The 6,970-nt window shown below is 36.3% G+C and overlaps 1 non-coding gene across 1 annotated transcript; it reads left to right on the top strand.

Annotated features, from left to right (window-relative positions):
- The first annotated feature begins 455 nt into the window (after nt 1-455).
- LOC120223884 lies at nt 456-562 on the top strand. The gene has a single exon (XR_005526394.1). It is a non-coding gene; the product is annotated as a U6 spliceosomal RNA (small nuclear RNA).
- The last annotated feature ends 6,408 nt before the right edge of the window (nt 563-6,970 follow it).

The raw sequence follows: 6,970 nt of genomic DNA, 5'->3' as shown, positions 1-6,970 counted from the left end.
CAGCCTGTTAGTAGAGCCTAAGATTCTTGATCTGGGGTTGTGAGTATGAGCCCCATGTTGAGTTGTACAGATTACTAAAATCCTTAAAGAAATGAACAAAAAGTTCTACCCAGAAAGATATTTGCTGAAGTATTAATGCATTATTTGAAAACAATTTAAATGTCCATGTAAATAACAACATATTAAGGTAATGGAATAATGTAATTTGGTAATAGCCCAAATGTTATTAAGCAGCTATTAAAAGAGATAATGATGAACAACTATATAGCATAAGAAGTGTTAATGATATAATGTTAAATAAAAGATTATTAACTCAATCACTAAAATAACTATGAAACAATATAGCACATCATGGAGTTGAAAGGGCATCTGAAAACTAAGGAAACCAATGACTGGATTAGGATAAGGTCATATTAAGTGATTTATATTTCATTGGTTAAACTTCCTTTCATTTTGTGCTCGCTTTGGCAGCACATATACTAAAACTGGAACGATACAGAGAAGATTAGCATGGCCCCTGAGCAAGGATGACACGCAAATTCGTGAAGCGTTCCATATTTTTATATGTTTGCACGTATAGGAGGATTAGGAGGAACTTAACGGAGGACCAAGGGGGAGAAGAAAGGGGGAAATGGTGGGGGAAAGGGAGAGAGGCAAACCATGAGAGACTCTTGAATGCTGACAAAATCTGAGGACTGATGGATGTGGGGGGGATGGGCATGGAGAGGGGCCCTTGTGGGGATGAACACTGGGTGTTATATGGAAACCAACTTGACAATAAACTATTTGTAATAAAAAATAAAATAAAAAACTTCCTTTCATTTTGTTGTAAAACTGCCTTTAATTTAAAAAAAAATAAAATTGTGTTAAGGAATGGGAGATGATGCAAGCTAGCCTTTCAAACCCAGGGACTTTAGTGTGGACATTTATCACCACGAATGGATTTATATCAAAGATGACCACTAACCTTCAAACAGATTTATTCAAGTCAAAGCATTTGGTCATACTCATATGCTTCTTAGAAGCTCATCACTACATTTCTTCAGTGTTAGAAAGTAAATAACCACCCCCCATGAAACAATCTGTTAAAGTTGAGACACATAATCATAATAAATAGCTAAGATTTGTAGCATTAATAACACTTCACAAAACACCTTTGTGTCTGTTACTTAATTTTGACAGCAATTTGAATAACCATGCTATAGTTTTTCTATGGGATTTATATGTAAGTATCTTTATGTAGGAAAAAGAAAGGAGTCTTCCATAGTTTTGACTTATCTAAAATTAATGCATGTAGCAAGCTATAGTGCCAGGATTCAAGCATATTTCTTCCAACTCCAAATCTCATGCTCTTGCAAACAGGCAGTGATACTCTTCCTAAAGAAGTATGCTTTCGTCTGGTTTTGGGAAATGAACATGTATGTGTTGAGATACATAGCAGGATAGATGAACTGTCATTTGCAACACAAAGCTGACTTTAGCTCCTTCTGTATTTTGTGGGAGAAGTGAGAAGTAGGGTAGACAGTATGGCTTAAATCATACCTTTTGAAAAATAAATCTCATGTATGCTTATAAAGACAATGGAGTAAGAAACTGAAGCTTTGAAGTGTCTACCAGTTCTTCTAGTGGGTTTAGATTACTCTTTATTTTAGATTACTCCTTATTTTAGCAGAGCACATTAATGGACCTTTGGATATGCAAACTCAGTAGAAAGGTGGAAACAAATTATTCTGTACAACAATGTGAAGAAAACTGTATGGGGGGCAGGTTGTACAGGAATATCACAGGAAGACTCTTAATAGCGTCTAATATTCAGTTTGTTATCTGCAAGGTGATAGCCCTCCATCACCCTGGACCTTCTCAAAGACTGCACATACATGTACACGCAGATCCACATACACACATACACTAATGCCTCACATAAATGATTGGGGAATAAACAAAAAAAAAAAAGCTAAATTTCATGTTTGATTTCCTACATAGAAAGGAGAGTCATAGAAGGTCAATTATAACTGAATTGAAATAACACGAAAGGAGGACCTTGAGAATATATGCCCCTGAGAACCTGCAAAAATGTGTATGAAAGTATTAGGCTTAGCTCAGAATTTAAATCTCAAGAGATAGGTTGACTTCACAACATCTAGGTAAATAGTACATGTCTGGGTGACAGGATCCTTTATATGTAAGTACCTGTATGTAGAAAAGATGTGAATGAACCTTTCATAGTTTGGTTAATCCATTTATTCAAGAAATATTTATTAAGTGCTTGTCAATTGCCAGATCTTATTATCAGATGCCAAGAATGTGAAGAACAAGTCCTATTTCCTTTTCTCAAGAATTGGATGGTCAAATATAAGAGAAAGACAAGGAAATGGGTGATTTCAATTCAGTATAAGAACTAAGAAGGATGTATACCATAGTGTTATGAAAATGGAGAAGAGACACTCAACCCTGACATAATATCAAAAAGATACAGTAAACATACTTTCTAGATTTTTTTCAACACAAACACAATTTCAAATAATTAGCCCCCACAGATATATTTAAAAGTCTCAAATTATGTACTCTGATCAATAATTCAAAAAATAAAACCAACATTTCCAGAGTCTACCAAGAGTTTACCCATATTTATAATATGTTTTTCCACCTTTTAAAATCACATTAGAAGTACCTGTGTATGCCAAGATGGAAAAAACTCACCACACAGCCTCTCTCCCACTGTTTACAACTAGACACTCTGTATGGAATGCAAAAAGCAAACACTGGAGAATTTTGAAAAAACAATATCAGAAAACTTGAACAACCAATGCTGTGTCGAGTTCCCTGTTTTATTCCCCTTTTTTCCCCTTCTTTGATCCCATGGCAATGAGACGTGGAAATGCACAGTGGGTTCAGACAGCTGAAACTCCAAAAGAAACATCCTTTTGCTGGCTATAGACTGAGAAAAAGGTAATTCCCGGTGTTTTGGTTATCTTTTCTCCTTCGCCGGGATGTGCCTCAAAGCTAGCCTAAGTCACAGAGCACCACCAATGGGGATGTGTGGGTACCTAAACCCCTAAAAACCAAACAGCCAGATGAAATGGGAAAGTGGTTGAGATAGTATAGGGAGTTATCCCTGGTAAAATTATCTAATTTTCCTTTTGCCTTATCACACTAAGGGCCAAGAACAGATCCAACTGTGTAGAACTAGAAGATGGTACAAGGGGCAGGAGAAACTAAAATAACAGATCCGGGGAGGTGGGGAGCCGGGGGTGCTCAAACAGGGCTGGGACTAGGGTGAAGCAATGCAGGCACCTAAGGAGCAAAATTTTAAAAAAGCACTGGCTCTCAGGATGTGCAAGTGCCAATCCTGTACGTGTACCACACCCAGAGTGCCCTCAAAAATTATACACCCCGATTATCTCTGAAGAAAAAAATCTTGAATGCATCAGAGAAAGCAGACATCTTAAATAAAAGGAGAAAAGTGATCCAAGTATAGATTTCTTATCAGAAATCTGTAAAGCTAGAAGGCAGTGAAAGAACATCATTAAAGTGTTGAAAGAAAATAACTGTCAACCTAGAATTCTGTATCTAGTGAAAGCATCCTTAAAAATTAAAACGAAGTCATCTTCAGATGAAGGGGAAAAGTATGAAGTTTCAGATGAAGAAAAATTTAATCACTAGCCAATCTGTTCTAAAGCAAATGCATTAAGAAGCTCTTCAGGTGAAAGAAAAAGGATATAAGTGAGATACCAGAGAGAAAACAGAGAGGAACTTTAGGAATGAAGGAAAAGCAACAGCCGTGGTACAGCTCAGGATGAACAATACTCTTCAAGTTTTCTCAAGAGCAAAAATAAATGGAACTAAAATTAAAAATAACAGAAAATTGGGAGTCTGCTTGGCTCAGTCGGTTGACTGTCCAACTTCAGCTCAGATCATGATCTCACAACTTTCAACTGGAGCCCCACATGGGGCTCTGTGCTGACAGTTCAGAGCCTGAAGCCTTCTTTGGATTCTGTGTCTCCCTCTCTCTCAGCCCCTCCCCTGCTCATGGTGTGTGTGTGTGTGTGTGTGTGTGTGTGTGTGTGTGTGTCTCAATCTCTCTCAAACATTAAAAAAAATTTTTTAATAACAGAAAATTTGGAAAGATTAATAAAATGTATGAATCATGAAGACTGACCAAGGAAAAATAAAAAGGTGAAGACATCATTTTCCATGATCAGGAATGAAAAGCATTATATCACTAGAGACAACACAGACATTAAAATAAGGAAATACTACAAACATTAAGCCCAAAAATTCAACATAAATAATGGTCCAAATTTCTTGAAAGACACAAACTATCAAAAATTATTCAAGACACAAACTGAGCCTGAGTGACTCAATCAGTTAAACATCCGACTTCAGCTCAGGTCATGATCTCACGGTTCGTGGGTTTGAGCCCCACATCGGGCTCTGTCCTGACAGCTAGCTCAGAGCCTGGAGCCCATTTCAGATTCTGTGTCTCCCTCTTTCTCTGACCCTCCCCTGCTCACTCACTCGCTCTCTCTCTCAGAAATAAATAAAACATTAAAAATTATTTTTAAATCATTCAAGAAAATTAGTTAACCAAAATAGTCCTATAGTTACATTAGAAACGGAAATTCTGGTTTAAAATCTAACAACAAAAAAAGTCCCAGATGGATTCACTGGCCCATTCTAAAAAAGATTTAAAGAATTACATCATTTGCTATTATTTTCATAAACTAAAAGAATACAACCACAAATCATTTTATGTGATCAGTATTACCTTCATATCAAACCCAAAGACATTACAAAAAGTAATATAGTAGATGAATTGAAAAATCCATAAAAATAGAGTTAAAATATAAGTAAATCAAACCACGCAATAAATAAAACGGATCATGACCACTATGGGTTTATCCCAGAAGTGTAAAGTTGTTTCAACATTCCAAAGATCAATGTAATTCATTATCTTAACAGACCAAATGAAGGAAAACCACAATCATTTCAATAAATGAAGATAGTTGAGAAAATTCATATCCATTAGCGATTAAAAGAAAAAAAACCTCTCAGCAACTATGAATGTACATTATCTTCCTTAACTTGATAAAAAAAATCATCTACAAAGAACATTATAGATAACATCATACTTAATGGTGAAAGATTAAATGTTTTCCTCCTAAAAATCAGAAATAAAGTAAGGATGTTTGCTTTCACCACTCCTATTCAATATTATTGTGCTGAATAACCAGTGCATGGAGGTGTTAAAAAAAAAGAAACTATACAGGGGCACCTGGGTGGCTTAGTCGGTTAAGCGTCCGACTTTCGCTTAGGTCATGATCTCGCGGTTCATGGGTTCGAGCCCCGCATCGGGCTCTGTGCTGACTGCCAGCTCAGAGCCTGGAGCCTGTTTCAGTCTGTGACTCCCTCTCTCTCTGACCCTCCCCTGCTCATGCTGTCTCTCTCTCTCTCTCTCCTAGAAATAAAAATATTTAAAAAAAAAAAAAAGAAACTATACAGATTAAAAGAAATAAGAGTTTGTTTTCAGATGATATGACTGTCTATATAAAAAATCCAAAAGAATCTACAAACTTCTAAAATATTTGAGTTTTCAAGGCTTCAGGATTCAAGGTCAATCTACAAAAAAATTTCTATATACTACCAATAAATTAAAAAGCAAAATTAGAAACAAACACAAATAAAAAAATACATAGGTATCAATCTAATAAAACGCGTGCAGCACATGTTGCAAAATATAAAACACTGATGAAATAAAGGATCTAAAGAAATATACCATATTCATAGAGTCAACATATATGTCCATTCTCTCCAACTTTAATCTATAAAACTCAACACAATCCCAATCAAAACTCCACAGTCCTACTGTTGGTATTAACAAGCATATTTTAAAATTTATATGAGAAAGCAAAGGTACTAAAATAATCAAATTCTGAAAAAGAGCAAAATCAGGAGGTTTATATTACCTAATTTTGAGACGTAACATAAAGCCACAGTAATTAGTACAGTACAGTACCCATGAAAGAATTGCCACATCAACAGGGCAGAATATATGAATAACCAATTTCTGATAAAACTGCAAAGGCAATTTAATGGAGAAAGAATAGTCTTTTCAGCAATGATGCTAGAACTGGATATCCACAGGCAAAAATAAAAACGAATCACAACTTACATCTTGTTCTACAAAAAACAAAATAGACTTTAAATACAGAACTAAGTTTTTAAAAAATTTTTATAGTTTATTTATTTTTGAGACAGAGAAAGACAGAGCATGAGGGGGGGGAGGGAGACACAGAATCCGAAACAGGCTCTAGGCTCTGTGTTGTCAGCACAGAGCCCGATGCTCTATACATGGCAAATAAACACAAACATAAATATCATTAAAAATACAATGAGGGGTGCCTGGGTGGCTCAGTTGGTTAAGCATCTGATTTCAGCTCAGGTCATGGTCTCATGGTTTGTGAGTTCGAGCCCTGTGTTGGGCTCTGTGGTGACAGGTCAGAGCCTGAAGCCTGCTTCAGATGTTTTTAATTTTTAAAAATTTTTTTAAAATTTATTTCTGAGAGAGAGAGACAGCATGAGCAGGAGGGTGTCAGAGAGAGGGACACAGAATCTGAAATGGACTCCAGGCTCTGAGCTAGCTGTCAGCACAGAGCCTGATGTGGGGCTTGAATCCATAAACCATGAGATCATGACCTGAGCTGAAGTGAGCCACTGAGGCGTCCCTGAGCCTGTTTCCTGTCTCCCCTTCTCTCTGCCCCTCCCATGCTCATGCTGTCTCTCAATAATAAATAAATGTTAAAAAAAAAAATACAATGACAATGCCACTATACACCTATTAGAATGGCTAAAATATTTTTAAAAAACAGACAAAACAAAGTGCTGGTGAGGATGCGGAGCAACTGGAATTCTCAAACATTACTGAGAAATCCAAAACGGTTCAGCTTGGAAAAGAGTCTGAAAGCTTATT

This window comes from Hyaena hyaena, unplaced genomic scaffold (assembly GCF_003009895.1).
Source record: "Hyaena hyaena isolate Hyena2069 unplaced genomic scaffold, ASM300989v1 scaffold_1057, whole genome shotgun sequence".
Taxonomy (NCBI): domain Eukaryota; kingdom Metazoa; phylum Chordata; class Mammalia; order Carnivora; family Hyaenidae; genus Hyaena; species Hyaena hyaena.
This window is presented reverse-complemented; position numbering and strand designations above follow the sequence as displayed.